The sequence below is a fragment of the Mauremys reevesii genome, linkage group 2 (genome assembly GCF_016161935.1).
Source record: "Mauremys reevesii isolate NIE-2019 linkage group 2, ASM1616193v1, whole genome shotgun sequence".
NCBI classification, from domain to species: Eukaryota; Metazoa; Chordata; order Testudines; family Geoemydidae; genus Mauremys; species Mauremys reevesii.
This window is the reverse complement of record NC_052624.1, coordinates 71,111,453-71,136,202: the sequence shown is the minus strand read 5'-3', so window position 1 is coordinate 71,136,202 and position 24,750 is coordinate 71,111,453. Positions and strand designations below refer to the sequence as shown.

The 24,750-nt window shown below is 43.5% G+C and overlaps 1 protein-coding gene across 11 annotated transcripts in view; it reads right to left on the bottom strand.

The window, feature by feature from the left end:
* The window catches only part of RARB (retinoic acid receptor beta), a 513,024-nt gene that overhangs the window by 399,559 nt on the left and 88,715 nt on the right, over positions 1 to 24,750 (bottom strand). Inside the window, exon 1 of one of the 11 annotated variants that reach the window (XM_039523142.1) lies at positions 18,663 to 18,697. The exons of the other annotated variants lie outside the window; for them this stretch is intronic. The gene's annotated coding sequence lies outside the window, so the exon portion shown is untranslated. Of the gene's footprint in view, positions 1 to 18,662; positions 18,698 to 24,750 lie in introns of those variants that run through there. 11 annotated transcript variants of the gene reach the window in all.

Here is a 24,750-nt window from a genome sequence, read left to right as displayed (position 1 = left end):
TCCTGGATGTACAGTAGACATAGCCTCAGAGATGGAACAGTCTTTGAACTTTGAACTTACATCCCTATATAGGGCATGTGGGGAGGGGAGTTGGCCAGTGGGATCAGAGCTGACAGAGCAACCAAGTCAACCTGTCAAAAACCCTGTCAGTAGAACCTCAGAGTTACAAACACCTTGGGAATGGAAGTTGTTTGTAACTCAAACATTCGTAACTGAACAAAAAGTTACGGTTGTTCTTTCAAAAGTTTACAACTGAACACTGACTTAATACAGCTTTGAAATTTTACTATGCAGAAGTTTATTGTTTTAGTAGTTTGCATTTAACGCTGTACTGTGTTTGCCTTCCCCCCCCATCTCTGCTGCTACCTGGTTGCGTACTGCCAATTCCAAATGAGGTGTGTGGTTGACTAGTCAGTTCGTAACTCTGGTGTTCGTAACTGAGATTCTACTGTAGTACCTCACCAAGAACAGTTTCACAACTCAGAAGAGGATGCAGATCCCTTTTATCAGGTACCCATAACCCATGCTAAGGAAAAAGGAATACAGAGAATATTCCACTCCCAATCCAGTGGATTCACACCCATTCTACTGCCTTTCTCAGGCCTCACATTCCAGCAGAGGTTACAGCACTGGATAGGATTTGCCCCACAAAAAGCACAAAACTGATAACAAATACTTAGCACTTCTATAGAACTTTTATCCAAAGATCTGAGAGGGGCTTACAAAAGGTTGGTAAGTGTCATTAAGCCTATTCTACAGATAGAAAACCAAGATACAAAGAGGGTAAACAATATGCCCAAGGTCACACAGTGAGACAATGGCAGGAAGGAGAACCTAGGTTTCCTGACTCTCCATCCAGTGCCCTGTCTTTGGGCCCACGCTGCTGCAATTTGACCAAGAATTCAGATCCTGATTCATTACTGAGAATGGGTCATATTCTACTCTGGATCTTTAAGTAAAATTCCCACTGAGAAGGGTAGAATATGTTCGAACAGAAATAGCTTAGAGCCCAGAGTGGTGTTACAACATAGTCAGGTTCATATAAAATAGGGAAAACAAACCATTTCTTATGAGGAAAACAATCCTACTAATCACAGGAATGGACCCTTTCTGGTTTCCAGTCAACTACTGTAGTCATATTCAGCCCATAAAAGCCAGCAAAACATGTTAAGGATCCTTGTTAACAGGAGGCCAGAGGATAATTGCAGAAATTATGCTCTCTCTTTGTGATAACAATACAATTAACCACCTATGACTTTGCATGAATCCAGAAAATATAATTTGGCTGTATATGGTATGCTTTTGCGCACAACGTGATCAGTTTGCAACCCATCTGTGCCTGTAGTATTCATGCTGTTCATCCACTAAAAACACCAAGCACCAGGCATCCTGAGACTGCCACTTTCCATACAGAGAGGAACTGCCATTCATAACCATTTTCCCCTTCATCAAGCAATGGATTTACCCTATTTTCAGAGTTGTAGCTGTGTTGGTCCCAGGATATGTGAGAAACAAGGTAAGTAGGACCAATAAAAGATATTACCTTACCTACCTTGTCTCTCTCCTATTTTCAGAAGCAGTAGTCCACTCATATACAATAAATGACCTGTAGCTTTTTTTCTCCACCCTTTTAAAACACACCTCTAACAAAACATCAGTTCTGGTTGACACAGTATTAACAGGCTGTCTTCCTACATCTCGCGTATGACATGTCATAGAATGCTCAGTTTTGAGAAGAAAGGTATTTGATGAATCAAGTAGATGAAGCCAAAATGTAGTTATTAGATGCATTACATCTTTAGCGCATCATCTGTAAAAATGTTCTGGGTAAACTAACGCTCCAGGGGAAACCTGACCTTTAAGAGCCTTGCTAATACTACATCTAAATTAACGTCAGTGAAAAGCACTTTAATTTAAAAGAGCAGTGTTCTTTCATTCTATCCACACTATCTATTCATCCATTTATTTCTGTGTAAATGTATGTATGTGTAAATATATTTATGTCACTTCTGGCACTGAAAAAAAAAACCTCTAATAGAAGCTCCCAGAGTTTGGACTCATTCTCCTTACTACAAGCTGTTGAAATTATTCATTTTGGGGGATACATATTACAGTTAGCATCTCTTGAAAGAAGGAGAAACCCAACCAGAATTATTACAAAAAATATTTTTACAGTAACTAGATCTATTTCTCCAATGCATTGGTCTTACAGAGCAAGATAAATGTGCTTTAACTGGAGGGGCACGGAACTATTGAAGAAATCCATATAACAAGTAATTATGGATTAGAATTAAGGGCTTGGCTGTGCACTGACATGTCTGGTGGCCAAGATCAAAATCCTACAGTTTGCAGTTTCAGAACAAAACACTGCAAACAAGTTCAGGACAACTCCCACTCCCTGCTTTGAACAAACCTACTGCAACATGCTGATAATGGAAAGACCTCTTATAGGCCTAGACTGGGGCACTGTGCCACCGTTATGCACTAGGAATGATGTAGAGCCACAGCTACATTGGCTGATGCAGAGGAGGTTAAGCCCCAGCTCCAGCTCCTGCCTGCTCCTTTCCAACCATATTTTTTGAGTGTACTTCCATTATCAGCCCCCAAGTGCAAAGATTCCATTCTTACATGGGCTGCAGAAGAGAGATGTAGTCTCCTTACTCCTGCCATTCACACTGTGCAGCTGCTTGGGAGATGATGCTATGATATAGCCCATAGTGAAGTGAACCTCCCCCTCAATCCTGCAAGAAAGAGAAATAAATATATTTCACAGTTGCCTTTTCACATGATAGAGTAGGTGTAGTCCTCATGCCAAAGAGAGAGTTGTCTGTACTCTGATGGAAAAGATTGCACTCTCTCTGAAATAAGTATAGTCACATTACCCAAATCCAAGTGGTATAAATATCTTCTCACTGTATGTTCCATTCTATGCATCCGATGAAGTGGGTTGTAGCCCACGGAAGCTTATGCTCAAATAAATTTGGTAGTTTCTAAGGTGCCACAAGTACTCCTGTTCTTTTTGCTGATACAGACTAACACGGCTGCTACTCTGAAACCTAAAACTGAAAGGTCCTTTCACATTTTATTGATCAAGACCCTTTTTATCTGAACATTTTTCATTTCAAATCTCAGGTGTGTAATCAGCTGCATCCTAATTAGTTTCTCTGCAATGAAGAGCTACCTTGTGTTTTCTGTACAGTTATACTTCCATACAGAGAGATTGTGGATAAGAAATTATCCACATATAGATGCACAATATGAGTCCTATAGCACAGTGACTGCACAAAATGTTAAAGCCAGTGAACAGAAACACAGACAGGACATTTTTAACTTTGCTCTCAGCTAAACAATCTGCCTCTTTCTTACTAACATCATCCTTCAGGCCTTAGGCTACATAAACATTGTCAAACCTGGTTTCAGTATGAAGAGGGCACATTAATATTCTCATTAATATACATTTTCCATAGCTTCTCCATTAGGTTGCTTAGTTGGAATCCTATGTCAAATCCTATCAAATACTTTAGATTCACAAATACTGAAGTTATGGACATCATTGGCTTCAGAAAGAATAGAAAAGTTGTTAGGTTCTACAGGCCATAATCTGCAGACCCTTCTCAGGCAAAACCTCCACTGAATCTGCATTTGAGTTTTGCCGAAGTGAGAACTACAACATTGTTGGGCCCTATCTTCAGTCAGTAAGATTCATTTATCTCCTCACAAAGCATAAGTAAATAGGCTTTGTTCAGGGAACTAAACATAGCTAATTCCCTTCCATAACTGCAGGAGGTATGTGTGGGACCACTGGATATATACCCTTCCTACAACTGTCCCAAATGCACCCCAATGGATGACCTATTCAGAATAGTGTGTAGGGTAATGTGGAGGCTCTCTGACCCCTGTGAGTGTGAGAGCTTTCCCCCATGCATATAAAGTCAGGCATATTTTTGGCTTAGTATTTGCCAACCATGGGACAAATGCAGCCCTGGTATAAGTGGATGCAGCTGCACGCATTTAATACCATGGATGAATGTGACCTAGTGCCTTTAATAGTAATCTAGGAACTCACACCATTTTACTTTTAAAAGTTCAACAGTTACAGAGGCAAATATCACCCAAAGGGTGATTAACCAGGAGATCTTCCTGAGCCAGGCCTATTGCGTGGTAATTTTTCATTTAAGTTATGGTGTTTAAAAGACATTTGTTGTAGCTGGAAGGCAAAGAATATGACTTTCTCTAGCAGAAAGATTATAATTAATTGGAAGGATTCTGTCATAAAAATATTTTCTGAAAGAATTTTATTACAATTCTATATACATTAACATATTGATATCTATCTACCTATCGATATATAGCCCAGAAGCTGCTACTTCTACTTACTTACTGACATCAAAAGAGAAAGACAGAAACAGAAAAGATAAAAAAGAGACACAGGTATTCAAACGGCAATAGGGAATAATACCAAAGCCACATGATTTCTTAAAAGAAAAATCACTGATGAAAACAAAACCTGAGTTAATTCCAGAGATATGTAATGAATGCTCCCTGCTAATCAGGCATTGGATAGAATCATAGAATCATAGAATTCAAGATCAGAAGGGACCATTATGATCATCTAGTCTGACCTCCTGCAAGATGCAGGCCACATATATCCACCACACACTCCTTTCCACCCCACCCCCCTGCCCCATGAGGGAGGAAAAAAAAACCAAACCAGCAGCCAATCTTCTCTTCCCTGGAAAAAATTCCCCCTCCCCCCCCAATGCTATGGCGCTGAACCCACGGCAATGCAAGGCAAGACTCCCAGCCAAACAAAATCAAAATATTGATTATATACCACCATTGACCAGTTGTAATGTTTACTGTGTGCATTGACTTGACCTCTATCTATCAAGCCTCCCATACCATCCTATATAATCTTAAAAATCTTATTATAAAGTTTATTCTATCCTCATTCCCCTTCTTCCCTGTTCCAGTCCTGCACTCCTGTTTGTCCCCTAATGCACTCCCCTGATTCTTAACTCACCTAATCTCTTCTGACAAATTTGTTTCCATTTGTCCTTATATCCATTTGTCCCAGTCCTCCAGTGAAATGACATGAGCTCCCTCCTCTCTCCTTATCCCTCCTTATATATTTAGAGTGTAATCATATCTCCTCTTATCTTTTCTTTTCTTTACCGAAAAAATTCTAAAGCCTCCAAAGCATACTCAAGGCCTTCCATTCCCATGAGGCATTCCATTCCCCTTTCTATTCTAGTGGCCCTTCTCTAGTTTGAATTCATCCTTCAAATCATTCAACAATAACAAAAATAAAAATCCACTCACAATGACCCAAATGATAACGCACTCTCATACCTAGACCTTATCCTCCCTACTCGCCTAATGCAAACCCAAGACCGCATTAGCTTTTTTAACGGCACATCACATTGCCATCACCAATATTCATCTTGATCAACCAGGACTCCTAACCACTCCTCTCCTCTACTACCTCCAACCCTCCTCCCCCTTCCTCTAACTAACTCGCCCTTAACTCTAGTTCTAACTAGATAACCCTCTCTCACTAACACCTTTCATGTCACTACTAATACCCCACTTCCTAATACAATCCTAGTACCCTATCCCAATCCTCTCCTCTATCTCCCATCCCCCCCTCTTTGGTGCCACTCCTACTGGTTGGCCCCACCCCCCACTTAAATTTCATGCAACACTGGGTTCCCAGGTCAGCAATAATATTCCCAATATAAAACCGGGAAACCGAGCCTTGAGGGGACCTCCACTTACCCTCCCTCCCACCCCCCCCCCCCCCCCTTCCCCACCTCCCAATACTACCCTCCCAGCCCCCCTTCTCCTTTTTCCCATGATCCCCATCTTTCCTTCAATTTCACATTTTCCATTCCATCAGATTCAATTCATTCTTCAATCTATCAATTCAGCAGTATTTCAAAATCCAAATATGAGTCTAATTTCTTGTATCTTAAAAAATCTAGGAGATCAGGTTGGTTACAACCACGCTATTGGCTTGATCTACCTTCATGTTCTTATCTCCAATTTATTCCAGTGCCTCATGCCATCTTTTTAAGCATTTCTTGAACTTTCTTTTTTTTTCATTTTTTTGACTTTTAGATGCTAACAGGCCTATAGAGATAGTCCCCTTCTTTTCTTTTTTCTTTCTTTTGAATATAGTTGAGGAATTGCATTAGTCAGTCGCCAGTCATAAATTAAGAATTCCTTTATTTATTTTAAATTTATAGCAATTCGGCTAGCAAATTCCTATAATATTCTCTTTTATAATATTTCATTAGATTATCCGTTCTCCACCTAAGTTTAAGCTTTTCTACTTTTCACTATCTCCTATATAGTGAGGTCCAATCCACCATTAAAAAAAAACAAAACCCTTTGTGAAGTCCACTGGCTCTGCCAAGTTCACTATATATGCCACAGAATATATTCTATAATGTCACAGATCTCATAGGCTAGATCCTCAGCTGGTGCTCCACTAAAGAAGCAGCCAGGCCGATTCACACCAGCTGAGGATCTGGCCCCAGTTTCAGCAAGCACTCATGAATGTCTGGCATCTGTACACGTTCTGAAGAATCATTAGCAAATCTAGGACAGTAGTAGTCTTTCATCGTGGCTAAAAAAATCTTTTTTTAAACATTTTTATTTAAAATGTATTCATACAAATATCCCACCTATTCTGGTTAGCAGGCTACATTTATTACATACTCCTAGATTCTAACTCAATTTTGCTTTCAGCTTTAAAGCTCCTTTTTTTAAGCTCTGTGTGCCGCATTGTCAGGCTTCCAGTATAAAGCTTAACCACCATTCTTAACAGTTAAAAGCTCCCTGATGAACACTTGATATTTTCTTCTTTAATGTATGGTGTGCATATGAGAACTGAAGAGTCCAAAAAGCAATGATTTGAATATTGCATTGTCAATAGCCTAGAAGCCATGGCCCTATAAATCCCAGTGAGAACTAACCATTTTTCAAGCTAGCCTCAACCCAGTTACTAACACTATGGAGGACCTTCCAAGTTTGAGGACATGAACTGTTAACAAGTAAGCAGTTAATTTCATTGATGGGATTGTGCATTATGGATAATTTTGTCAAAATACTGTATACTAAATAGAACTGCTGGAAAAGATGTTACACACAGGCTCACAGCCTCAAGTGCAGCTGTCTGACACATATATAAGGACTGGAGGGTGCATTAAGATGTGCAATTCTATGAAAATGGGCAAGGCAATGTGAGAAAGTATGTCTATTGAAGTTTAATGAAATTCCCAATGCACTGGGCATTTTGCAAGCTGTAAATATCCAGCATTAATTAACAAGGTGCAAATTCACTAGTTTCAGACCAGTGCATGTATAATTTCTGAATTTGTTAATATTTGAGTTCACATGATAGTTTATATTATCTGCCAAAAACTACCTGCTATATGTAAAGACATAGCCTTCACCCATAGAGTGTGCCTACACTTTGAACTTAGTGAGTGATTCCCAGATCAAGGAGACACTCACTTTAGCTGTGATCAAGCCAGAGCACTAAAAATGGAATGTAGTCATGGGAGGGGCTAGCAAGCCCGACTAAGTATGTAGGATACATGGCTGTATACATACTGGGGCGACTAGACCCTCCCACAACTTGCACTTCCACGGCTACTCTCTATTTTTAGTGCACTACCTTGATAAGAGAGCTATCACGAGTGTGTTACACTCACAGCTCAAAGTGTAGACATATCCATAAACTGGATACATGGCGATAGCTCCTGCAAAGGGTGATAGAAAGAGGCTTTACGAGGGTATATGAGAAAAATTTAGTTTAAATAAATTCTTAAGAATAGGACTCCAGAATTCTTGTTGTGCAGATCTTAGATCCAATTCCTCCACAGGGATTCCACTGTGTTTGGGAGGAGTACGGCAGAAAGGGATCTAGGGGTTATAGTGGACCACAAGCTAAATATGAGTCAACAGTGTGATGCTGTTGCAAAAAAAGCAAACATGATCCTGGGATGCATTAACAGGTGTGTTGTGAGCAAGACATGAGAAGTCATTCTTCCGCTCTACTCTGTGCTGGTCAGGCCTCAGCTGGAGTATTGTGTCCAGTTCTGGGCTCCGCATTTCAAGAAAGATGTGGAGAAATTGGAGAGGGTCCAGAGAAGAGCAACAAGAATGATTAAAGGTCTAGAGAACATGACCTATGAAGGAAGGCTGAAAGAACTGGGTTTGTTTAGTTTGGAAAAGAGAAGACTGAGAGGGGACATGATAGCAGTTTTCAGGTATCTAAAAGGGTGTCATAAGGAGGTGGGAGAAAACTTGTTCATCTTAGTCTCTAAGGATAGAACAAGAAGCAATGGGCTTAAACTGCAGCAATGGAGGTTTAGGTTGGACATTAGGAAAAAGTTCCTAACTGTCAGGGTGGATAAACATTGGAATAAACGGCCTAGGGAGGTTGTGGAATCTCCATCTCTGGAGATATTTAAGAGTAGGTTAGATAAATGGCTATCAGGGATGGTCTAGACAGTATTTGATCCTGCCATGAGGGCAGGGGACTGGACTCGATGACCTCTCGAGGTCCCTTCCAGTCCTAGAGTCTATGAATCTATGAAAGTTCAAAAAAGCAGAGGTGGCAAGTCTTGGACTTGGACCTGAAAATAGATCCCCTACAAAAAACACTCAATGAGAGCAGTGTTCCAGGAAAATTTAAATCCTACTTCTCTCAAACAAAAATGAACTTCAATCTTAATCCTCCTGCCAAACTGAACTATCAATTCAATCCAATTGATTTAAGCTTTCTTCAATCCTTCCTACTACTTTCATAGCCATGACACTAAACCCATTCTTGTTGATGAAATGTATCACAGACTAGCACATCTCCAGTCTTGCTGCTGGACCCAGGCTAGTTTCTCACTTCATTTGCATCTCTGGAATTTTGCTTCTGTTAAAGCTGCAAAATATATTCTGGGGCATAACTAATGGAGGAATCCCAGATTATTACCATCTTTGAAAGGAGAAAACATTCTGGGCCCAGTAGAGAAACAAGTGATCTGCTGGGCATGAAGTTGTTCAAAAAAGGTAAAGGGTCAGACCTACATAGGAAAGGCAAGTTGGGAAGATGCTATATCTTGGCATAGGCCTGCACAAGAGGTGGATGCAAACCTTTTTGGGGGTTGCCCATAACTAATACAAAGCCCATTATTTCCTCCACCCAGTTATTGTTACCTCTTCCTTACTATTTTACCTCAGGAATCAGACAGCTTGAATCTGCTACTTCTTAGATTCCCAAGGAACAACAAGAAGTTTTCAAATTCCAAATTCACAGACATTTTAGACAAGCTATCACAGCAAGATAATTTGGAATAATTTAGATAGTCATACTTAGCCAGCAGCACTTGATAGTTCGCTGTACAAAAACGAAGGCTAATAGGTGTAAAGACCTTTCTTCTCAACGGGTCTAGACATTTAGCCTTTTTGTCAGAAGGAGTGGATTTAGGATGCTTATGTCTAGATCTCTCTGTGGCAGCCTGGATGTCCAGAGAGTTCGGCACAAGGTGGGTAAAGAGAAATTCCACTCCCTTAGCTGGAATGAAATAGTGTTTTTCTCTGTGCTATTGGGAACTGGAGAGGCAGTTGGTCCACTCCTCGGTTAAAAATATGAGGTGGGCAAGGGCACATAAGGGACACCGCTTCCAAGAATTCTCAGACTTCAGGTGCTTGGAGTGCATGCACACCCGCAGCAGAATACACCTAGAGACCAGCACTTGAAGAAGTTATCTTTTCCATCTGTAAGTACTTATAATGACCAGAGATTGTCATCTCTCAACCTTCTCTTTGATAAACTGAATAATATGAGTTCCCTAAGCCTCACATTATGAGGCTTATTTTCCCAGCCCCCTAAATCATTTTATGGGCCTCCTTTAAATTATCTCCAGTATTTACACATCCTTCTTGAAGTGTGGACATCAGAACTGGACACAGTATTCTAGCAGAGGTCTTACCACTGCTGTGTGCAGAGACAAGATGACTTCTCCACTGTTGCTTGATATTCCCTTTATACAGCTAAGGATTGCATTAGCTCTTTTTGCCACAGCCCTGCACTGACAGCACATGCTAAGGTGGTTATCTACAACGATTCCCTAAGTCCTTCTCTGAGACACTGCTTTCAAGAGAGAGTCTCCTACCCTTTAGGTATAATCTGCATTCTTTGTTCCCATATGTATTATCTTATTTAGCTATATTCAAACATATTTTGTTGGATTGTGACCATTTAACCAGTATCACAGGTTGGCACTGGCCCCTTAAGAGGTAGCAAGGCCAGTGAACCTGTGCCTGATCAGCTGACTATCAGTAGGGCTATAAGAAAAGGGACCTGGACCATAGAGAGGTAGAAGCCTGGGTGAACCAGGCTGGCGAGTCAGACAAAAAGGAGGCAGAGATAAGATGGCTACTCATACGTTCCCAGAATACTGGACATTCTGGTTCTTCCAGGAATGGCATGACTCTGCCCTCACCAGTGTGACAATGAGGTCACACTACATAAGGGACATCATCTTTAAGAGCGCCCCGCTTCCACTAGTATGATGTCATAGTCATGGTGTGTGTGAGGTCATGCCACATTGGAGGGGTGCCACTTTTAAGAGCTGGAGGGGGCGTAGCAGCATTCCCCATCTGATACCAGACAAAACCACGTCCAGTTTTCTCCAAGTACCGCACAGGGGACAAACCTCTCAAAAAGAGGACTGTCAGTTTAATATCATACCTTCCTAGGCAGAAAAAGCAGACATGGGGCTCTCACTGCCAGCTCCCTGGGAAAAGGGCATGGATCAGCGTTCATGTTGCGCTCCCCGCCAGCACCTGGCCTGGCCCAGGGAAGCTAATGATCCAACCCAGCAGACCAAATTCGGTGATGAATCCTGGTCATGTGCCACCTGAGGCACGTTATGCATATGCTAAAAAGAAATGACTCGGTCCCCTGGGCAGGGAGGCAGTGGGAATCCACTGAGAGACATCTGGTGAACCAGAGCAAGAGAGCTACAAGAAGTTTCTAGGCGCAGAAGCACTGGGAACCTGCTGGGGAAAAAGGACCCACCAAGGAGAAAGACCTGGGTGGTGGTACTCAGGGAACAAAGCATGAAAGATTCCTACAGAAGCCTGAAAGCAGGAAGGATTGAAAGGTAAAGGAGAAAGCCCCATCAGAGTTGTACCCTGAGGGGGGGGTGTTAGGAACTGTTTTTGATTATATTTAGGAAAATAAAACTGTCTGGAAAGACACTCTGGGTTAGGGTGACCAGGTGTCAGATTTTCAACCAAAACACCCGGTCAAAAAGGGACCTTGGTGGCTCCAGTCAGCCGTTGACAGTTGTCCTTTGTAAATCATTTCTGATCTATTCCTGTGGCTTGACTCTTCAGTTTCCTTTCCCTTCTCATCAAAGTGCTGGCCATTGTCCAATTAGCAGCACCACACAGCGGGGCTGGCAGGCTCTCTGCTGCATGACTCCCAGGAAGCAGCCAGCATGTCCCCCCACCGGCTCCTACGTGTAGGAGCAACCAGGAAGGTCCTTGTGCTGCCCAGCCCCCCGCCCACAGGGTGGGGCCTCAGGGATGGGGTGGGGCAGGGGTGTTCGGTTTTCTAGAATTAGAAGTTGGCAACCCTACTCTGGGTGTGACTGTGAGTACATTATCAATAGGGAGAAGGCCAGACTTGTTACACCAAGAGATTCAGACCACTCTTCAAACAGCAACCTGTCCTCCTCATTACTTACCATCCCACCAATCTTTATGTCAACTGCAAATTTTACCAGCAACGATTTTATATCATAATCTAGATCTGAAGATATTAAATACCACTGGACTAAGCTCCCTGGTGGATCCCCGCACCCTGCGAAAAGGCCCCACTCAATTATATTTCCCCATTAGCAACAACATTTTGAGATTTCTCAGCCAGCCAGTTTTTAATCTAATATGTGCCCTGTTAATTCCATACAATGCGGGGGGGGGGGGGAGGCGGGGGGCTGTTTTGTTTTTTTAAACAAAATGTCACGTCATGCTAAGCCACATGCCTTGGAAAAATACAAGTATATTACATCAACACATACCTGCTGCTCTCTTTTCTTCTTCTTTCTTTTGCCGTAGCAATGCAGCACCAGGTGTCTCTAACCCCAAATGCAGTATATGACATCTTTCTAAACTGTGTAGAACCTCCTCCCTCCCTACATAGACAAAGGATGGGGCATTGCTATGCAGGAGCAATCTGGCTGAGCCATGAAATCAGGAGCCCTCATGAAATCAATGGGCTGGCTGGTAGAATGCCATCTTTCAATTTATGCCATGATTTTTCCTTATGCAGTTTCCTTCCTGCCTAATTGTTGTTTCTGATGCTGAATAATGAAGAACATCCTTGCCTCTTCTTCACCATCCTCAGTCAGGGAACGCAACATATGACCTTTGGGATTTAAATATGGACCTCATACTTGGAGAGACATAACACTATCTCTAGGCCACTCAGCCAGTCCTTTGTAAATCATTTCTGACCTATTCCTGTGGCCTGACTCTTCAGTTTCCTTTCCCTTCTCATCAAACTGCTGCTGTGATATGGCCACACTGCACCAATCTGTATCTGAGCAGGTATAATATTCCATAGTGCAGTATTACCTCTCATATTTAGACGATCACTCCAGATTAATCAAGGTTCCCTTTGTGACTCACATTGACTTGGTCAGGTCACAGGGCACATACTGCAATTTCCTTTGCCCTTTGATTTGTATTAATCAGTAATTTTGGACTGTATATCTTTCCATTTCCTTTTAGGTCTCTTAACCATCACTGCATTACAGCGGCACCTGGTGGGATTGGCTAGAGCAAGCAAGCTCACCCAGGACTGAAAGCGACTTACCTTCAGGAAACCCTATGATATTCATAATGGAAATAAAATTTTAAATCATTTTTCTGTCCCTCTTTATTACATCCTATTCATATGGCAAATCCAAAATTTGTGTCCTTGAGCATTATTCTAGTATTCACTGAACATACACAGCCACTGCAAGTTAAGTAATTCAGAGAACATCTTGTGATTTGTAATCCACACCTGAGAATTAGATTCCAACCACTGGGCTCTAAAAGATTATCCATGCACTGAAGCACAGAACCACAAAGGAAAACCAGATGAATAATCCATCTTTTGGGCCTACCAATTTTTGATTTATTAGCTATCATTAAAAATTAATAGAAGCACATTAAAGAGAAGGCTGGTTTTAACCAGAAGCATGTATTCTTGACAATAGAGTGACACACTGAGCCCTTTTTTTTTTTTGACTACAGACTTCAGTCTCATAATTTTTATTTTATGAGACACAAAGCATCAAATACAGCTTCAAAAATATAATGTCCAAAATATAGAAGCCGATAAATGTTTCATCTTTTTTTTTTTTTACAAACAAGACCTTAAAAAGAGTTTTAGTTATTTATTTTTATGGCAGCAGCATACATGTGCGTATGACAGAGTAAAGGATACTGATTCCTGAAGACCTCAGATATCTTAAACTCAAGAAATCAATTTCAAGTCCTGGTTTTATGATGGTTTTCATTACTTATTTTAGGACCTAAGAAAGTGGACAATGTCTGCTATGAAATTTTGATAAAAACAATCAAATAACTAAAAAGAAAGTCATAGGATCTAGAGATCGAAAACTATACAACCAACGAAAAATATATCCCAATAAATGAAATGACTGTGGTTCATCATAAATGAAAGATCTCCCTTAAAATGTCTGCATATTATCAGTTTTATAACTTTAGGCCCCAATACTGCAACTGATAGCAAATGAGTGGACTAAAATCAACGGGGCTCCCCAGAGGTGCAGCAGTCTGCTAGAGCACTGTCAGATACAAGACTGGAGCCTTAGGGTACGTCTACACTACGGGACTATTCCAAATTTGCATAAACTGGTTTTGTAAAACAGATTGTATAAAATCGAGTGCGCGCGGCCACACTAAACACATTAAATCGGTGGTGTGCGTCCACGGTCCGAGGCTAGCATCGACTTCTGGAGCGTTGCACTGTGGGTAGCTATTCCGTAGCTATCCCATAGTTCCCGCAGCCTCCCCCACCCCTTGGAATTTCCGGGTTGAGATCCCAGTGCCTGATGGGGCAAAAATCATTGTCGCGGGTGGTTCTGGGTAAATGTCGTCAGTCACTCCTTCCTCTGGGAAAGCAACGGCAGACAAGCATTTCGCGCCTTTTTTCCCTGGATTGCCCTGGCAGATGCCATAGCATGGCAATCATGAAGCCTGTTTTGCCTTTTGTGACTGTCACCGTATGTGTACTAGATGCCGCTGACAGAGGCGATTCAGCAGCGCTACACAGCAGCATGCTTTTGCTTTTGCATGACAGCAGAGATGGTTACCAGCCATACTGCACCATCTACCAATCCATAAATTGGTAAAAAGATGAGCATGGCTACCAGTCGTTTTGCACCATTTGCTGCTGTCATAAGTGCCACTGGCTGCTCTTAGCCAGGGGCGCAAAAGCCAAAATTGGGAATGACTCCCAGAGTCAATCCCTCCTTTTTGGTATCTAAAAATAGAATCAGTCCTGCCTAGAATATGGGCAAGTGTACTAGAGAACCACTGTATCAGAGAGCACAGCTGCTCTGTGTCAGATCCTGCAGAAATTATGAGCTGTATGCTATTCACAGGGGGTGCTCCTGCAACAACCCCACCTGTTGATTCCGTTCTTCCCCCAGCCTTCCTGGGCTACTGTAGCATTGTCCCCCCACTTGTGTGATGAAGTAATAAAGAATGCAGGAATAAGACACACTGACTTGTTAGTGAGAAATGAGTGGAAGGCAGCCTCCAGCTGCTATGATAGTCCAGACAGGACAGTAAGGAGTGTGGAGCAGAGGAGCCCAGCATCCCTCTGCTAGTCCAGGGGCAATTGAATCTTTTTTTTACACATGAAGGGTGGGGGCTGACAGAGCTCAGCCCCCTGTTGCTATGACGACGATGGTTATCAGCCATACTGCACCATCTACCAGGAAAAATTAGGGCCAGGCACCCTTGATAGACCTCACCGATGCTAGTCTGCATGGTTACCAGTCCTTTTGCACTGCCCCATGTGCCAATAGGCTGATGATGAGGACGGGTACCAGTCGTATTGCACCATCAGCCACCCATGGCGGGGGGGAGCAAGGATGTTGGTGTTGAGTGCTGCAGCATCGGGTCTATCTGCAGCATTCAGTAAAGATAGGGTGACATGTTAAAGAGTCAAGAGAGGATTGTTTTCCCTTTCACTTCTGGGGGTGGGTGGGGGGGTGCGTAAATTGCCGAGCTATGCCCTGACCCACCGCAGACACTGTGTTTGACCCTAGAAGCATTTGGAGCTCAGCCAAGAATGCAAATACTTTTCGGAGACTGCAGAAACTGTGGGATAGCTTGAGTCCTCCAGTCCATGAGCGTCCATTTGATTCTTTGGCTTTCTGTTACGTTTGTCACGCAGCAGTGCGCTGAGCTATGGCGTCTGTCTGGAGATTTTTTAAAAATGATTTTGAATTTTGTCTTCTGTAACGGAGCGCTGATAGAACAGATTTGCCTGTTCTATCAGCGATCACATCCGCATGGTCCATGCGGGAGCTCTTTCTTTATTTTGATTTTTAACTGCATCGCCACCCGTGCTGATCGGAGCTCCATGCTGGGCAAACAGGAAATGATATTCAAAAGTTCGCGGGGCTTTTCCTGTCTACCTGGCCACTGCATCCAAGTTCAGATTGCTGTCCAGAGCGGTCAGTGGTGCACTGTGGGATACCGCCCGGAGGCCAATACCGTCGATCTGCGGCCACACTAACCCTAATCCGATATGGTAATTCCGATATTAGCGCTACTCCTCTCGTTAGGGAGGAGTACAGAAACCGGTTTAAAGAGCCCTTTATACCGATATAAAGGGCCTCTCAGTGTGGACGGGTGTGGCGTTAAATCGGTTTTACGCTCCTAAAACCGGTTTAAACGCCTAGTGTAGACCAGGCCTTAAAAAGAGTTACCCCGAGCAAAAAGACATTTCAGCACATATCTTCATTTCAACTGAAAATCACTCACTGCACATCACCGGAGCATGCAGGCTCAATAAGGACAATACTTACTAACTGATCCGTTTATAAAATATACCTATTGCATCCTCCAAATCTACGCATTTAAAAGAAAAGATATAAATCCACTGCATTAAACCACTTGGATGGATACAGAGTCAAATAATAATGGTAAAAATTTTCATCCCTGCAAACAAAAGCATAGCTTTTGCAATGTGTCTGTTGAGCCAATGGAAAAACAAACTCTAAAGTTTAGAATCCTCCACTAAGAATAATTCCTCATGTAAGCAAAAGTCCCACTTAGGATGAAGAACAAGGAGAAATGCAGACCCTAAGTTACAGAGGGTCAAAATTATAAAAAAATACTAACAGAGAAAAAATTAAGACTATTCTTATAGCTGGTAACTGTTCTTCATATAACTAAAGGGAGAAATAGCTCAGTGGTTTGAGCATTAGCCTGCTAAACCCCAAGTTGTGAGTTCAATCCTTAAGGGGACCAGCTAGAGATTTGGGGTAAAAATCAGTACTTAGTCTTGCTAGTGAAGGCAGGGGGCTGGACTCCAATGACCTTTCTCCAACTCTATGAGATAGGTATATACCTAAGTCATACTGCTGCAAATATATAAAGGTATTTTTCAGATTCCCATTAACATAATATAGTTAATAGATTATATTAAATGTACCTACTTTCCCTTAACTGTTTATTTGCATACTTTTGTGCATTTTGCTTCTTTTTTAAAACTATAAATTCTCTTTATGTACACAGGCCATTGTTTCACACTATACAAGTACCTCCTCTTACCAACACAAATGCAGTCAACTACAGTAACTGTCAAAATGCTAAGGAATAGGATGGCAAATACTGTATCTTCATCTGAAAGAGCTGGTTCTGGCCACCGTCACAGACGGGATACTGGGCTAAATGGACCATTGGTCTGATCTCATATGACAATTCCTTTGTTCTTATGTTCCTATCCAGGTACTCTGTGGTAACTACAGTGACAACAGATGGGTACCCATTCTAGTAAAATAATCTATCATTCTACTTTTCAGTGCACTGAACTGGATTATGTTAGGTTAAGTGTTGTCACACTGAATAAATCTTATGCTATATCACATATTCAAAGACAACTCAATGTAATATGTAGGACAATGCGCTGAAGTCTTTTATAGCTTTGTATTCAGCATGAGAGAATCAGGATGAGTTTAGGGATGGTGAAACCTGTGGCACTTCTTAGCATAATACCCACAAAATATTTTAGAGCTTTTATATTTCAAACTGTGTTTTTATAGAAATAGAAATTGCTCAAAATGTAGACATTACTACACTTGCCTCCATCTATTGTGTGTGTCCCTTTGTCATCTCCCTACTTGAATTAACAAAAAAATTAATCAGGAGCAGTGTCTAGTGGCTAAGAAATTCAGCATCATCACTACTCAATGAAGAGACAGACATGACATGAACACGAAAGCACATTAAAAGCTATTAATTATGTTATTAAATTACAATATATACATAAAAAGACATGAATAAAATAAAGCAAAACATGTCTTCAGCAAACAATACCCATGGATCACTAAAGTGTCATCACCAAGTTCACTTAAAATATTAACACACAAAGTCAATTAAAAAGTGTCCAGGTTGCAAGTCTATTTATAAAAAGTATAATCAATCTGCAGCAAGGTGACAATCAATGCACAGACTTGCCCTAGCACCTTACACTTCACAACCCTGGCCATTCTATTCTGGTGAGATTTCAAAATGGCTAGTTTTCCTGACCCAGCAAAAAGTTAGCCATGTCACAAACTGGCTGAATATGAGTACTGTTTGTCACTCCGAGAATAAACAGGGACTTGGACAAAACCAGTACCAAACCGCTGAAAAGCTGCTGCCAAAAAAGAAAAAAAAAACACAAGAAAAAGAGGAATCAAACAGGGGCAGTGTAGGAAAAAAATGAAACAAAATGTGTGGGATAATATGGCCTACAAAACAATTGTTTGTGACAATGCTCAGAAAGATCCTCCACTGCAAGTCATCGGAGCGCTTAGGAAAAGGTTTGTACAATGTCCTCTAAGTTGGGGACAGAATCACCCAGGAACAGAGGCATCCTCCAAGCTGTATCAGGGACATCAGAGAGAGTGGCACAGTGCCACATCTTGAAAAACATACCACAAAGCTGCTTCTTGGTCATGGTTATGTAACCCTTCTGCCAGATGGAGCTGGCACCAACCAGGACCAGGTTCAATATCTAGGGGTTCCTTTTCAACAACACAACACAGAACCAGCTCTAGCCTCCACTCAGTAACCTGAGAAAATTACACATCACCCCTGGGTGCCTGAGAGGCAATACTTCCCCACTCACACACAGAGTGAGTGTAGAAAAAAAACTTTTAATGAAAGGAGGGAAGTCATCTGATATTAATTAGGGAAAATGTCACAAGCATGATTCATAATCATAAAACTTTGAGCAGTACGCCCACCCCAGAGTGCGTGGGGCAGTGCCATCCACCTCATGTTCTTGGGTTCTACAAACCAAAAGTTCCTTTTCTGTGCCCCTCTCTGCTCCCTCACCATACCCCACTCACAGTGGTTGTCCTTGGTCAGTGAGGACCCAAGGATAAGATGTGCATCTGTGTGACTTCACCTCCCACCTGGGGAAGAAAGCACCTTGCTTGTTCCGCCATCTGAGCACTTGCTCTGCCTAGTCACCCTGCTAGCTGCAGTTCCTCTCCGCTCATTTTGCTTCCACCGGCCAACTGCTCGCTGCTCCCACCGGCCAACTGTCAGTTACCTTCTGCTGCCACCTGCCTCTCTGCTGTGACTTGTGCAGGTCAGTCTCTTAGGGCTAGTCTACAATGGCAACATTAAAGCGCTGCCGCAGCAGCACTTTAATGTGGCTTGTGTAGTCGCGGCATAACGCTAGGAGAGAGCTCTCCCAGAGCTCTAAAAAAACCATCTCCATGAGGGGAATAGCTATCAGCACTGCTCCCAGCGCTGGTGCAATGTCTATACTGGCACTTTACAGCGCTGAAACTTGCTGCTCTCAAGGGGGTGTTTTTTCACAACCCTGAGTGAGAAAGTTGCAGCATTGTAAAGTGCCAGTGTAGACAAGCCCTTAGTGACTGTTAGCTCTTAGCAGGCTGGGCAGAAACGCTGTCCCACCACAAGTGATTTCAGCTCTCATTTAAGCACTTAAAATAACAAAGGCTCCTAATGGAACCTATTTAGATCTGTCTTTGAACTGTGTGTGGAACAGGTTAAACCAGACCAGGGGAAACCCTGGCGGAGGGTCCATACTTCCTGGCTGGGGCACCTGTCCCCACCCCTCTTACTTTCAAAGGGCTCTGACACTCGAGCCCCTGGCTTAACGGAGGTCCTTTCGGCAGAGGGTGACCCCCTCATTTTGGACAGGTTCAGCTCAGTTCTGCTTCCCTTTATTCATGCAATAAAGACAACAACATTGATAACATTTCACTACCCCTGCATTCAATACTAAAGTGATTTGTAACCCAACACCAGCCAAATTTGATCACTTTGAGCAACACTGCTCTATCTGCTCAATATCTATGCAGAGTAAGTGTGTTCATGTAAATACAGTTGGCTCCTGAAGTCTCTCCCCCTCCCAGCTAGCTGTCCCGGGAGAGTTCATTCAGACCCTGTTTACAGATGCAAAAGGAACATTCACCAAACCCTCTCAGGACAACAATTTGCCTGGTTGCACAAGAATCTCATCTGCAGAAGGGTAGACAATGGGAACACAGGATTCCCTCCTGCAAGAACAATCCCTGCAAAAACGTTCTGCAAATACTGAGCAGCCTGCTGAGAGAATGCTGCCTGGAATTCAGCAAGGACCTTATGCAAAAAAAACACCAAACCACAGACCGGGTTCTGATTTACATAGCAACAGTTGAAGTCTAGCTTGACCAACTAGGAACAGTAAGGTGGGACAGCCTGGTCAACCCATCCTGCGTGAAGGCAGAAAACAGACTCATGGAGGAGATAACTTCAATGGGAAAAAGTGAGTTAAAAGACAGCTGCTCTTCCAAGAGCTATAAATTGGAAAACACCTTGTCCAGCCGCATGCTATGCAGAAGTCGCCAGGTATTAAAAAGACCATTACAGAATGGAGGAAAATTCTAGACTCTGTAATCAACAAGGTGCCAACAAAAATAGGTGAGAGTCAACGGGACTTCCAAGACAGCAGGGAGTCATGGTACAGCAACTGCTGAACAGACTTCAGATGAAAGCCCACCACCCTGCTGACCAAATCAATGGGCTCCTGACCCTCTTCATCTAATGGCAGGAACAGCGAAGCAGGGCACAACCAGTGGCAACTATTTAAAAAAATGGTTAATATGCCTCTGAATCTGATCCAAAAAGCCTGGAGGAGGGTTCAGACACACTAGCCAGTGCCTCAACACTGAGGCCACAAGGCTGTTGGCAATCCAAACCTGTCCCCAAATAGAGAGTCCAGGAAGGAGCCAGTGCCATTTCTGTAGGCGGTCTTGCACCTTCTCCTCACTCCTTTCCCCTTGTTCCTTAATATATATTGTTCACTTAAAAAAAAATTAAAAAACTAACACCTTAACCCCACAAGTGGGCCCTTGCACCTCCTGGGGCAGCAAAGGGTAACCACTACACTGCCAAGAGCCCAGAAATATTGAATTACTCTTTGCCTAGTTAATGCAGGCAAAAGATGTCTATTTATACACTTGTAAACAAGTGCAAAGTCACTGTCGGATGTGACAAAAACTGAGATATAATCAGCATAGGCCAACAGATTAACTGGGAAAGCAGCTGGTGCCCCGACACAGAAAGGCCAGGCAGATGGCTTCTGAGGAGGTGCAGGAATGGCTCCAAACTAAGGACTTGTCTCCACTTACCAGTGGATTGATTCTGGGGCAATTGATCCATCGGGGATCGATTTAGTGGGGCTAGTGAAGACCTGCTAAATCGACTTCAGTTCGCTCTCCCATCAACTCCGGTACTCCACCAGAACGAGAAGAGTAAGGGGAGTCGATGGGAGAGCATCTTCCATCAACATAGCGTATTGTGTACCCCATGGTAAGTAGATCTAAGCTACGTCGACTTGAGTTATGCTAACATAACTCAAACTGCGTAGCTTTGATCGACTTTCCCCCCATAGAGTAGACCTGCCCTAAGAACATACAGCATCCCAGACAGAGGACACCCCTGACGAATGCCTCTAAGAACTGGGAAGAAATGGCTACGACCCCCATTAATCTTTAGGACGCTAAAAACATAGTGGTACAATAAAGGAATATATAAAAAGAGTACACTGGCCCAAACCTGAAAGCCTCTAACTTTTTAAAAGATAACTATGGTTAACTGTAGGCTTTCTCCTGGCCCATTGAAATATGGCCCATGATGTTTGCTAACAGTAAAAACATCACAAATTTAAAACAAATGATCAAAAATACAGTGGGTAGGAATACAATATGTTTGATCAGCCTGTATCAAAGAGTCCAGACAGTCCTTCAGCCAGCTAGCTAAGTCCCTGTATAAAATCTTAGCATTAGAACAGAGACAAGAAATAGTTCTCCAGTTCCATAAGTCATAGCAACCCCCTTTTTTGTGTAGCAGGGTGATCATGGCCCCTTAGCAATTAAGGGCAGCTCATTCTCCTGGATACATCCAGCACTACTAGACTTTCAAGTCAGGACTGATACAATGCCAGAAATGCTCATAAAATCCAGATGGCAGACAGTCAATACCTGAAGCCTGGCCTGTTCCTGGACTGCACCACAGAGCTCCCACAGTGACAGCGGGGCATCCAGGCTCTGCTGTTCCTCACCAGTCACACAGCATAACCCCTGGTGAAGTTCCTCCATTGCCAGCATGTCACAGGCTTTAGGCAAGTATAAAGTACTGTTAAAAGAGAGACAGCTGCTTTTCCTAGATTTCAGCAGGGCCAGTCATCAGATGACCATCCAGCAGCTGTAGGCAAAAAATCCACCAACTGTCTATAGACTTTCTTCAGCCCAAAAAAGAGGACTTTTAACGGCCTCATCAGCAGTGCTGACCGGAGCCACCAGAGTCTCCTTTTGACCGGGCGTTCCGGTCGAAAACCTGGCAACCCTAGCAGAACAGTTAGATCTGGGCCTTTCTGACATCCCACCACTGTCTCGGGGACTCATATAGAGGTTTGTGCTGCCACCAACGCTCCCAAAACAGACCAAACATCTGGATGAAATTCAAATCCTGTAATAATTTGATATTAAAGTGCTGGGGGGAAGCACAGGCAGGAAGAGGGAGAGAGACACTGACAGATATAATGATGATCAGACAAGTGAGCGGGAGATATGGAAGACCAAAACAACATATTCATAATCGTCTTCATGGTATAAAAGCGATCCAATCTACCCCCTGAGACTTGGTTGGGAGTAGCCTTCAGCCAAGAGTACTGCCTAACAGCGGGGTGAGAGAACCCTAAACATCCACCAGCCTAACAGACTACAGAACCAATACAGTTACTTGGCTGACTGAGGGTGTGGATCCTCATGGTTCCTGCCTAAAACATAATCTACAGGAAAATAATAGTATCAGGGCCACAGCCAAGCACGCATGGACAAGTTTCTGCAGAAGGAGACATGGTCTAGCCCCAGAGTAGGGGCACACACAGTAAAAAGCATAACAATAGTGCCAATATGTGTCTCCACCTGGAGGACCCAGCCTAGCACAGCCTCCTTCACAGAGAGGATCTGTGCCCCTGCACCCAAGGAAAAGAGTAACAGCAATGACACTGGAGCCCTTAGCTCAGAAAGCTTCCCTTTCCCATTCCTTCAACCAGTTCCCCTGATTCTCAGGGTCTAAGTGCGTCTCTTACAAAAGGACAACATCAGTCTGTGTTTGCCTGAGAAATTCAGAGTTGTGCACTTTTACTATTTAGTATTTACAGCGCCGAAGTTGAGCAGCACCATAGAGACTAGAAGGAGAGAGCCAAGCAACAGAGACAAATGGGAAGTGGAAGTACTTTGAACAAAACGGGCAATGTGGAGGCCTATCTAACTTGAACAATCCCCACACACTTCCTCACTGTATTCAACAACTTTCTGAGACTGAAATGTTTCCTACGATCAACCAAGGTCTCTCTCAAGACAAGGGCAGAGGAATGAACAAAGCACTGTAAATCAGGGAAACAGGCCTCAATCTCAACTTCCTGCTTCCCTTTAGTGCTATCCAAAGAGCCAATAATCTCCTTCACACTGTACCCACCCTTCCTACTTAGCTGACTTGCTGGGACATCAGGAAACAGTGAGGAGTCAGAGAGATCATCATTATCATCCTCTTCATCTCCTTCAGATTGTGCCAGCTCATAAAAAACACTGAGTTGCTATTGTAACATTCTCATCATTCACAAAGGAAAGAAATTTAGTGGTAGCAGCTGGCGTATCTATTTTCCCAAGAGCAGTAGGTAGTGCAGCCCCTGGCTGGAACTCAGCACCATCTCCACAGCATGCAGGATCAGGAGCTTGAGGACTCATCATATTTCACTGGGAGCTTCAGGCATGGACCTATCACCCAATGCAATGCTATCCTTCTCCTCAGGGCACAGAACTCCCCCCTCAGCCACTGCCAGCCGCTCAGGGGTTGCCAAAGTCTTAGCCCTTTTAGAAACAGTCCGGCATAAATCCATCTTGTCGGTCTGTTCTTCACACCTGTCTCTAGAACCTGTCTCTGCTTCCTCCATGGGCAGGTGCTCCTTGACCTCCAGGCACAAGTGATGGGGTCACAACCTCTGGAGGGTTGCTTCCTGGACAATGGCAGACCACGCAAGGTGAGGGAGAGAGATACAATCTGGCAGTACAGATGCCGGCTCTGTCTCCTGTTGGCAGGGCCAGCTCCAGACCCCAGCGCACCAAGCGCGTGCTTGGGGCAGCATGCCGCGGGGGGCGCTCTGCCTGTCGCCGGGAGGGCGGCAGGCGGCTCCGGTGCCTGCAGAGGGTCCACTAGTCCCGCGGCTCTGGTGGACCTCCCGCAGGCATGCCTGCGGAGGGTCTGCTGGTCCCGCGGCTCCGGTGGACCTCCCGCAGGCACGTCTGCAGGAGGTCCACCGGAGCCGCGGGACCGGCAACCGCCAGAGCGCCCCCCGCGGCATGCTGCCGTGCTTGGGGCGGCGAAATAGCTAGAGCCGCCCCTGCCTGTTGGCCCCTTGATGTTCCAGTCCCACTATCCTGGGGTCTTACATTCCTACCAGGGATCTTGAGCCAGCAGTGTGTGGGCAGGAACCCCTCACCAGGGTCACCACAAAGGCAACGTTTCATGTTTTCAGAGGTAGCAAACACTATAAACTACTTGATCTACATGGCGCTTTAAAACCAATTTCAAGGGCTTTTCAGGGTTATTTAGAACCACATAAACCTGGCACCAGAATGGCATAACATGTCTCAGTGGGTTGTTACAGCCTAATGGAATCATCCTAACAGCAGAAACTATCTTCCCATAACAGGAGACAGCAGACAGCAGACATTAACGTCTCACTGTAAAGAAAGTGGGGGACACTGGAAAAAACTCCTTTAGTAGCATGAGCAAACAAGGGAAAAACTTGAACAAAAAGACACCTTGACCCAGAGAGTCTCTCCTGTATCAAACAACTCACAAACTGCTTCTGGGCCAAGAAGATCACTACAGATTTGCTCATCTGAGAGGCAA